We start from the raw sequence: 12,011 nt of genomic DNA on the forward strand, positions 1-12,011 counted from the left end.
AGCCACCCTTTGCCTTGATGACAGCTTTGCACACGCTTGGCATTCTCTCAGCCAGCTTCACCTGGAATGCTTTTCCAACAGTCTTGAAGAACTTCCCACATATGCTGAGCACTTGTTGGCTGGTTTTCCTTCACTCTGCGGTCCGACTCATCCCAAACCATCTCAATTAGGTCAGGTGATTGTGGAGGCCAGATCATCTGATGCAGTACTCCATCATTCTCCTTCTTGGTCAAATAGCCCTTACACAGTCTGGGGGTGTGTTGGGTCATTGTCCTGTTGAAAAACAAATTATTGTCCCACTAAGCCCAAACAAGATGGGATGGCGTATCGCTGAAGAATGCTGTGGTAGCCATGCTGGTTAAGTGTGCCTTGAATACTAAATAAATCCCAGACAGTGTCACCAGCAAAGCACCCCCACACACCATCACATCACCTCCTCCAAGCTTTATGGTGGGAAATACACATGCGGAGATCATCCGTTCACCCACACCAAGTCTCACAAAGACACGGCGGTTGGAACCATAAATCTCCAATTTGGACTCCAGACCAAAAGACAAATTTCCACCGGTCTAATGTTCATTGCTCGTGTTTCTTGGCCCAAGCAAGTCTCTTCTTCTTATTGGTGTCCTTTAGTAGTGGTTTCTTTGCAGCAATTCGACCATGAAGGCCTGATTCACACTGTCTCCTCTGAACAGTTGATGTTGAGATGTGTCTGTTACTTGAACTCTGAAGCATTTATTTGGGCTGCAATTTCTGAGGCTGTTAACTCTAATGAACTTATCCTCTGCTGCAGAGGTAACCCTGGGTCTTCATTCCTGTGTTGGTCCTCATGAGAGCCAGTTTCATCATAGCGCTTGATGGTTTTTGCAACTACACTTGAAGAAACTTTTTCCATACTCAAGTAATATTTTACTGGGTAATTTTCACTTGAGTCATTTTCTCTTTGCTTATTTCAGCTGTTCTTGCCATAATATGGACTTGGTCTTTTACCAAACAGGGCTATATTCTGTATACCCCCCCCCCCCCACCTTATCACAACACAACTGATTGGCTCAATCGCATTAAGAAGGAAAGAAATTCCACCAATTAACTTTAACAAGGCACACATGTTAATTGAAAAGCATTCCAGATGACTACCTCATGAAGCTGGTTGAGAGAATGCCAAGAGTGTGCAAAGCTGTCAAGGCAAAGGGTGGCTATCTCAAATATTAATATATATTTGTTTAACACTTATTTGGTTACTACATGATTCCATATGTGTTATTTCATAGTTTTGATGTCTTCACTATTATTCTATAATGTAGAAAATAGTACAAATAAAGAAAAACCCTTGAATGAGTAGGTGTGTCCAAACCTTTGACTGGTGCTGTATATGTCTATGCTTCTAATACATATAGAAGAAATGCAATCAGGATAATTTAATATATATTTCCTATGCAGTTCTCTTTCCAGTCTGCAAAATGTGTGCTTTAACATATTCCAAATAAGTTTTGTCCTTATATATGTCAACACTCTGATGTGGGAGAGGTGGTCCTGCACAGACTTTACTCCCAGAGTGTCTATGTAGATCTTAAGACTCCTTCTTTGGTAGCTGATGCTAGTGGTGACATTGGGGATGACTCTGGATATCTCGTCCTCCATGTATTTGAGACTCAGGCTGAGTAGGGCTGGGGTGAGGGGACAGTCATGATGTAGATGTTTCCTATGAACACGGGAATGTTCAACCCTAAAAAGCAACTTTCCCAAGATGTCCAAGTCCTGGGATAGCACCTTCTTCAAAAGGATTTCTTCTTTCTGATTTTTCTGTAATGAGATTGATTTAATTGCAATGCTTAAGAACTTCCAATTGATCTGTGTTTTGCCATTGATGATCAAAGTAACAGTGCAATGTGGACATAGGGGTGTCTTGGTCCTTTCTTTTAATAAAGGTTCCAAGTACTTCTGCAGACGGTTGGCAAGTACTGTTGCAAATATTTTGTGCTCTCTGTTGAATCCTTTAGGGATTATTTTATTTTCTCTAAGTACTTCATTGTAATAGTGTTTTAATCTTTCTATTTCCATAAGATTATCTAATGCTGATTTATATAGTGTTGAGTGTGTGGAATCATCTAATCTTGAATCATGTGGTTCACATGGTGGTGATTGTCTGGGGTCATCTAATCTTGAATCATGTGGTTCACATGGTGGTGATTGTCTGGGGTCATCTAATCTTGAATCATGTGGTTCACATGGTGGTGATTGTCTGGGGTCATCTAATCTTGAATCGTACAGTGTTGATTGTCTGGAGTCGTCTGACAACATTGATGAGGTGAGACACATGTCATCCATGTGAGCCACGTCATTTCCGGTCACAACTTGCAGACTTGTTTTCGAGTTGCTGTGCGTTTTGTTGCCAACCTATTTTGCCACCTGACAACTTTACGGTTTTTACTTTTTAATTACCGTTTATATTTTTGTTTTTTTTCCCTCAACTTTTTCACTCCGGACGCTTTATCTGGACATGATTCGTCAGGACCTCCAACAGCCGAAGCTAAGTAGTAACATTAACATGATGCCTTCTAATTGCAGTCGCTGTACTCGCCTTACGGCGAGGATAGCTGTGCTGCAAGCCCAGCTTCAGACGCAATCGTTAGGCAAGGGTAATTTCAGTGTAGGAAAGGATGAAACAGCGTCTGTGCCACCAGTAAGTACAGATAGTAGTATAAATCCCCTGGCACAGTCCCCGCAGCCGGACAACTTTCTCACGGTTTCTGGAAGGAAATGCTGTAGGAACGCTCAACCGGTGTCGCTCATTCAGCAGACAGAAACTTTCAACCGGTTTTCCCCATTAAGCAGCGAGTCGGAGTCAGAGGCCGAGTCTTCTCTGGTCTCTACTCCTCTCGTTACGGGGTCTGAGACGCCGAAGCTTCCCACCATTAGCTCTGACAAATTGAAAACTCTAGTCATTGGCGACTCCATTACCCGCAGTATTAGACTTAAAATGAATCATCCAGCGATCATACACTGTTTACCGGGGGGCAGGGCTACCGACGTTAAGGCTAATCTGAAGATGGTGCTGGCTAAAGCTAAAACTGGCGGGTGTAGAGAGTATAGAGATATTGTTATCCACGTCGGCACCAACGATGTTAGGATGAAACAGTCAGAGATCATCAAGCGCAACATAGCTTCTGCGTGTAAATCAGCTAGAAAGATGTGTCGGCATCGAGTAATTGTCTCATGTGAACCACATGATTCAAGATTAGATGACCCCAGACTATCACCACCATGTGAGAGCACAAAATATTTGCAACAGTACTTGCCAACCGTCTGCAGAAGTACTTGGAACCTTTATTAAAAGAAAGGACCAAGACACCCCTATGTCCACATTGCACTGTTACTTTGGTCATCAATGGCCCCCTCCCAGTTAGGGGGAGTGATGAGCTCTACAGCAGAGTCTCACAACTCAATCGCTGGTTGAAAACTGTTTTCTGCCCCTCCCAAAAGATAGAATTTGTAGATAAATGGCCCTCTTTCTGGGACTCACCCACAAACAGGACCAAGCCTGACCTGCTGAGGAGTGACGGACTCCATCCTAGCTGGAGGGGTGCTCTCATCTTATCTACCAACATAGACAGGGCTCTAACTCCTCTAGCTCCACAATGAAATATGTGGAATGCTTCAGTCTGGTTTTAGACCCCATCATAGCACTGAGACGGCACTTGTGAAGGTGGTAAATGACATTTTAAATGGCATCAGACCGAGGCTCTGCATCTGTCCTCGTGCTCCTAGTCCTTAGTGCTGCTTTTTATACCATCGATCACCACATTTTTTTGGAGAGATTGGAAACCCAAATTGGTCTACACGGACAAGTTCTGGCCTGGTATAAATCAAATCAAATCAAATTTATTTATATAGCCCTTCGTACATCAGCTGATATCTCAAAGTGCTGTACAGAAACCCAGCCTAAAACCCCAAACAGCAAGCAATGCAGGTGAAAGATATCGGAAAGATATCAGTTTGTCTCTGTGAATGGTTTGTCCTCTGACAAATCAACTGTACATTTCGGTGTTCCTCAAGGTTCCGTTTTAGGACCACTATTGTTTTCACTATATATTTTACCTCTTGGGGATGTTATTCGAAAACATAATGTTAACTTTCACTGCTATGCAGATGACACACAGCTGTACATTTCAATGAAACATGGTGAAGCCCCAAAATTGCCCTTGCTAGAAGCATGTGTTTCAGACATAAGGAAGTGGATGGCTGCAAACTTTCTACTTTTAAACTCGGACAAAACAGAGATGCTTGTTCTAGGTCCCAAGAAACAAAGAGATCTTCTGTTGAATCTGACAATTAATCTTAATGGTTGTACAGTCGTCTCAAATAAAACTGTGAAGGACCTCGGCATTACTCTGGACCCTGATCTCTCTTTTGAAGAACATATCAAGACCATTTCAAGGACAGCTTTTTTCCATCTACGTAACATTGCAAAAATCAGAAACTTTCTGTCCAAAAATGATGCAGAAAAATTAATCCATGCTTTTGTCACTTCTAGGTTAGACTACTGCAATGCTCTACTTTCCGGCTACCCGGATAAAGCACTAAATAAACTTCCGTTGGTGCTAAATACGGCTGCTAGAATCCTGACTAGAACCAAAAAATTTGATCATATTACTCCAGTGCTAGCCTCTCTACACTGGCTTCCTGTCAAAGCAAGGGCTGATTTCAAGGTTTTACTGCTAACCTACAAAGCATTACATGGGCTTGCTCCTACCTATCTCTCTGATTTGGTCCTGCCGTACATACCTACACGTACGCTACGGTCACAAGACGCAGGCCTCCTAATTGTCCCTAGAATTTCTAAGCAAACAGCTGGAGGCAGGGCTTTCTCCTATAGAGCTCCATTTTTATGGAACGGTCTGCCTACCCATGTCAGAGACGCAAACTCGGTCTCAACCTTTAAGTCTTTACTGAAGACTCATCTCTTCAGTGGGTCATATGATTGAGTGTAGTCTGGCCCAGGAGTGGGAAGGTGAACGGAAAGGCTCTGGAGCAACGAACCGCCCTTGCTGTCTCTGCCTGGCCGGTTCCCCTCTTTCCACTGGGATTCTCTGCCTCTAACCCTATTACAGGGGCTGAGTCGCTGGCTTACTGGGGCTCTGGAAGGGGTGCGTCACCTGAGTGGGTTGATTCACTGATGTGGTCATCCTGTCTGGGTTGGCGCCCCCCCTTGGGTTGTGCCATGGCGGAGATCTTTGTGGGCTAAGAGGACCATCCTGTCTCAGGATGGTAAGTTGGTGGTTGAAGATATCCCTCTAGTGGTGTGGGGGCTGTACTTTGGCAAAGTGGGTGGGGTTATATCCTTCCTGTTTGGCCCTGTCCAGGGGTGTCCTCGGATGGGTCCACAGTGTCTCCTGACCCCTCCTGTCTCAGCCTCCAGTATTTATGCTGCAGTAGTTTATGTGTCGGGGGGGCTAGGGTCAGTTTGTTATATCTGGAGTACTTCTCCTGTCCTATTCGGTGTCCTGTGTGAATCTAAGTGTGCGTTCTCTAATTCTCTCCTTCTCTCTTTCTTTCTTTCTCTCTCTCGGAGGACCTGAGCCCTAGGACCATGCCCCAGGACTGCCTGACATGATGACTCCTTGCTGTCCCCAGTCCATCTGACCGTGCTGCTGCTCCAGTTTCAACTGTTCTGCCTTATTATTATACGACCATGCTGGTCATTTATGAACATTTGAACATCTTGGCCATGTTCTGTTATAATCTCCACCCGGCACAGCCAGAAGAGGACTGGTCACCCCACATAGCCTGGTTCCTCTCTAGGTTTCTTCCTAGGTTTTGGCCTTTCTAGGGAGTTTTTCCTAGCCACCGTGCTTCTACACCTGCATTGCTTGCTGTTTGGCGTTTTAGGCTGGGTTTCTGTACAGCACTTTGAGATATCAGCTGATGTACGAAGGGCTATATAAATACATTTGATTTGATGGTGATCTTCTGGAATCATCTGACTTTGAAAGGGATCGCCTAGAATCATCTGACCTTGATGGTGATCGTCTGGAATCATCTGATCTTGACAGTGATAGTCTGGAATCATCTGATCGTGATCGCCTGGAATCATCTGACCGCATGGATGGTGATTGTCTGGAATGATCTGACTCCATCTGGCGTCGTGTATCGTGTGGAGACGGTGTTAGACATCTATCATGTTTTGTTGATTGTCTATAGTCATCTGACCACATTGATGGTGATTGTCTGTAGTCATTTGAACTTGAATCATATAGTGTTGCTTGTCTGGAGTCATCTGACCACCTTGATGGTGATATTCTGGAATCATCTGACCTTGATGGTGATCGCCTGGAATCATCTGACCTTGATGGTGATTGTCTGGAATCATCTAATCTTGACCGTGATCGTCTGGAATCATCTGATCTTGACCGTGATCGTCTGGAATCATCTGATCTTGACCGTGATAGTCTGGAATCATCTGATCGTGATCGTCTGGAATCATCTGACCGTGATCGTCTGGAATCATCTGACCGCGATCGGATGGAACCATCTGACCGTGATTGTTTGGAATCATCTGACCGCCCGTATGGGGATTGTCTGTAGTGATCTGACTACTTGGAGTCTTGCATTATATGGAGATGGAGTTAGACATCTATCATATGGTTCATGTTTTGTTGATTGTCTATAGTCATCTGACCTCAATGGTGATTGTCTGACATCATCTGACCTCGATGGGGATCGTGTATATTCATCTGACCCTGAAGTCACCACCTCATATGGTGGTGATTGTGTTGAGTCAGCGAGGGATTTTATCGCCACTAGGACTTCAGCTCCACTGATTTTTCCTGCTCTTCTATCTAATTTTTTCTTGACTTTTTGTCCACCATCGCCCAACTTCCTCAGCTTGTCATGAACATCTGTTAACGTGCTTCCTATTTTAGGAACGAGGATCTTCAGAGACACAGGGTTGTGATCTGAAATCCCTGAGTCAGTGGGAATCTCACAGCTCTGAGCAAATGTGGCTTTGTCCTGTTGCATGAAGAACATATCTATCCGGGAGCGGCTGGTGCCCTGAGAACGAGTGAAGGCTTCTTCTGTTGGTTGTAGTCTTGCCCATGTGTCTTGGAGGTTCAGTGAGGAAATGAAACTCTGCAGGAGACGTCGTAGGGATGTGTGCCGTCTATGTTCAGATGCTGTACGCTTGTCAAAGTCGAGGTCCAAGACTGTGTTGAAATCCCCTCCAATCACTAAAGTGCCAATCTTCATCTCCTGAAGATACTGGGACAACCTCCCCAGTACTTTCTTGTCTTCTTTGTGATTGTACACGTTCACAAGAGTGAAGAGTTGACCATACATCTGACAGAACAGGACAATGTAGCCACCAGCATAATCTTCATCATGGCAGATGTACTCATAGTGTGGTTTTAGTTTTTTATTCACCAGTATGGCCACTCCTTTGCTACTCGGAGAGTAAACTGTAAAGAAAAATAACCAATATCTCACTTTTTCAGTCTCTTTATAGCAGTTTGATCCAATTCGAGTTTCTTGAAGAAAGATTATATCAGTCTTCTGTTTCTCAAGATGGTTTACGATATCAATACATTTATTTGGGTACCGTTTTGTTGGTTTAACACCACAAGTGTTCCAGGTGATGATAGAGAGACTATTTCCTGTAGATAATTCCATAGTTCTTGCTGTTTCTAGGTTGAATTCTAAAACATAAAGATATCATTGAGTTCACAATAAGCTGCTTTAAATCAGACTTTCCTCTTTCTAACCAAAAGATTCAGCCAGATTCAGCAAGTATTTGAACAAGCACACAATTCACACATCTTTTCTTTTCAGAGGATAATTTAAAAAACAAAGCTTAAAGATGAATCTCTGCTTAGCTACCAATAACCATTTTAATGTAGTAATGGTGAAGTTCTACAGTCACCAACACATAAAATTTTTTATAATAACCTCACCGGTATAGTGCTGATCCAAGTGTGTGTTCTCTGTTGTGCTGTATGACCTCTGATACTCAGGTGTTTCTTCTCTGTCGTGCTGTATGACCTCTGATACTCAGGTGTTTCTTCTCTGTTGTGCTGTATGACCTCTGATACTCAGGTGTTTCTTCTCTGTTGTGCTGTATGACCTCTGATACTCAGGTGTTTCTTCTCTGTCGTGCTGTATGACCTCTGATACTCAGGTGTTTCTTCTCTGTTTTGCTGTATGACCTCTGATACTCAGGTGTTTCTTCTCTGTCGTGCTGTATGACCTCTGATACTCAGGTGTTTCTTCTCTGTCGTGCTGTATGACCTCTGATACTCAGGTGTTTCTTCTCTGTTTTGCTGTATGACCTCTGATACTCAGGTGTTTCTTCTCTGTCGTGCTGTATGACCTCTGATACTCAGGTGTTTCTTCTCTGTTTTGCTGTATGACCTCTGATACTCAGGTGTGTCTTCTCTGTCGTGCTGTATGACCTCTGATACTCAGGTGTTTCTTCTCTGTCGTGCTGTATGACCTCTGATACTCAGGTGTTTCTTCTCTGTCGTGCTGTATGACCTCTGATACTCAGGTGTTTCTTCTCTGTCGTGCTGTATGACCTCTGATACTCAGGTGTTTCTTCTCTGTTGTGCTGTATGACCTCTGATACTCAGGTGTGTCTTCTCTGTCGTGCTGTATGACCTCTGATACTCAGGTGTGTCTTCTCTGTCGTGCTGTATGACCTCTGATACTCAGGTGTTTCTTCTCTGTCGTGCTGTATGACCTCTGATACTCAGGTGTTTCTTCTCTGTCGTGCTGTATGACCTCTGATACTCAGGTGTTTCTTCTCTGTTGTGCTGTATGACCTCTGATACTCAGGTGTGTCTTCTCTGTTGTGCTGTATGAACTCTGATACTCAGGTGTGTCTTCTCTGTCGTGCTGTATGACCTCTGAAACTCAGGTGAGTCTATGTAAATAGTTATGTAAAGGTTGCGTGCAGCCATACAAATATCCACATCTAACTATGCGTCATCAGCAGCTATCATTGGATGCCACCCGTAAAACAGAGCTACAAAGTTCATTTGAGTTTCCATTTCCAATTCAGATTGAATCACTACCTTTTGCAAATGATAACAAGCAAATTACATGTTATTGATGAAGTAGGAATTACTGCAATTGTCATCAAACCATTATTATTTATTAAAGTCCCATTATTGTATTTTATAAAACATCTCACGTGTATGTTTCTTAAACCTTTAAAGGAAATGCAATCTGTTGGGCTACATTTGTCTCTCTATGTGACTTTCCATTGCAAGGTGTAATATATAATTGCTGTACCTTTTTTTGGGGGGGGGGGGGGGGCGCGTGTGAATCTTCTTATGTTTAGTTGTATTTTTAACTTGTTTTCAGAGGTAAGGAAAGTCTGAGAATTGCGTGTGAACATTCAGAGACAAATTACATTCTTTACATGTAAGTTTAGTGACTAGATAACTGGGTTATGGTCTTCATTATGATTCATTGTCTCGAGGTAACTTCACTAAGTTCTCATGTGTTTGTTCAGTCTGTACAGGAGGACTGTGTTTTAAGTGGTGTAGTGGAATTATTGTAATCAAAAGGAGAGAATTTTAGATTTCTTCAAAACAATCAAACTTTAGTATTTAATTAGTGCAGTAATGGAGCTGGTCAGTAATCACCCCTGGAGGTGATCACTGAGAAACCAACCAGCTGGTTTCATCCACAGCATTTTATAGCAAAGTCCATTCAGTCTACATGACAAACAACAGATGTATGGAATGGGTCACAAGGTTAAGATTTGTATGAAATATACTTATAACTCACAGCAGACAGTAAAAAAAGTTCTCATTGTGTAGAGACCATTGTGTAGAGCCCCCAACTCCATACTGGAGCCATCTCCCCCTGGTACTCCAGTACAAAAACATTAACTCATGCTCTGGAATGGGTTATCACCCAAAGACATGGTAAATCTTCCAGAGGCCCCATCCTCAGTAGAACACACAGAGATGAGTGTTCTAACAACCCCCTTATTCTGTTCCATAAAACAACCATTTGATGCAATAACAGCATTAGAACACAATCTTGTCATTTCCACCATAGTGGTAAATGTCCTTTTCTGATTCCCTTTACAAATTACAGGGGAAATGTTGTGTCATCCCTGTCGTGCTGCATGACCGGTGATAGTCAGGTGAGTCACTTTAAATAAAGGTTGTATGCATCTGTAAAAACAGCCACATTACAGTAATTTATATGCTTAAGTTTCTGAAACCTATTAGGAGAATTTATACACATTTTCCCTTTATTTGACATTCCAGTGGGTTTTTGAATAGCTTAACTTTATTTAGAGCAGACATACCATATGATTAAACATGTTTAATTCATTAACAGACAAGTTGTGTTGTGATATTTTCAATTACATTTTTGGTTACTGAGAAATGGCAAGACATTCTTTGAACACATGTTCAGTGACATTTCAATTAGTTGTATAGATCAGTGTCTAATGCTGCGTTCAAAACCAAGTGAGAAGGTGGTTTTTACCATGACGTTATTTTTAGAACTTCAAAGCTCTCGTGTTTGTTCAGTCTTTACAGGGACAATGGACTGTTACACACAAACTGACCAATCGGTCAAGACGTTCTTGCCCAATCAAATACTTCTCAGCCTTATCTAGGCCTACCGTTCACTGAGTCACAACGTCCTTACTTTAATAGTGACAATCTGAAGGATATTGCAATTCCCTTCTGGATATATTTTGCTGTGTTAATGTTCTCAGTACAAAACATGAACCCCACAAATCCAATCTCTGAATTTTCTCATCAGTTTCAGAAAACTGGTATTGAATCTGTAAGCCATGCTGCATTTACTTTGAGTGAACCCTGTGATGTCTGGTTTGAACGTCTTTTCAGAAACTCCTTCATGTACCCCAATACAAACAGGGGTCTAGGTTTTATTAAGTGAACTCAGAACTGTGTCAAACCTGAGAGTATGAGAATACCATTATGTGTAGAAACCAAAGCTAGACAAATTTAAATCACCTCACTCAGTCACACCTCACATGAGACGGTTCAAAGAGCTCTCTCTTCCTCTCTCTCTCTCTCCCTCTTTTTATTCTCTAACTTTCATCCCCTTTAAATGTGACACTTTGATACTGAACATCACATTTCCTGCGTTCCTGTTGGTCGACTTTACATGCTGATCAGTTTGTGATTTGCATAGACTCAAAGCTCTCGCTCCTCTCCAGATGATTTCTTACAACTGAGAATCCATTCATCCTGAGTGTTCAGCATCTCTCAGGACAGGGAGTTGAATCGCTGTCTCGTACTGCCTCTGTCTCCTCTAACACAGAGAGCCAGCATGCAATTGGATTAGAGACGTTCTTCTATAGAACACTATCTGAAGAACACTTATATCTGGGGACATTAAGGCAATAGCTCTCTACCAAATCCAAGTCTGTCAGATGTTTTCACACCTTTTTGACATCAACATCTAAAGTCAAGCTGTGTCTGTATTCCTTGGCATCTGTTGTGTAAATAAATTCAGCAATATGCATTATGGGTCATCTGCAGACCTCCATCCCAGACAAATGGGGAAGATTGGTACCATCTAGCTCCTGTTTATGAGACGGTAAACTTTGAAAGTTGAACATTAAAGACTAGAGGGAATAACGGTCAGCAGGGGAGAGGGAGTGATGAAGGAAAGGAAGGGATATGAGGATAGAGGAGAGGATGAGAGAGAGAGGGTATGGGGTAGATCTTGGGGAAGAGGTGGACACCTGCTTCTCTGAAATAATTACATAGTGAACACCTGCCACACACACACACTACATTTGTAATTGACAAGCATCTTAACCAATATAAAGTAATCACTCCAAATATACCTACATCATATTCCAGACAATCTCCTATCAAGTCCCACAATCTAACACCATTACCTTTATAATTGTAATATCTCATCTTATTGTCGCTCTTATTAATAATAATCTAATCACGCCATAACACCCAGACCAGTGAAGTTGGGGGACACGGGAGTGAGACAGAGCAGAGAAG

Source organism: Oncorhynchus kisutch, linkage group LG13 (genome assembly GCF_002021735.2).
Source record: "Oncorhynchus kisutch isolate 150728-3 linkage group LG13, Okis_V2, whole genome shotgun sequence".
Taxonomy (NCBI): Eukaryota; Metazoa; Chordata; class Actinopteri; order Salmoniformes; family Salmonidae; genus Oncorhynchus; species Oncorhynchus kisutch.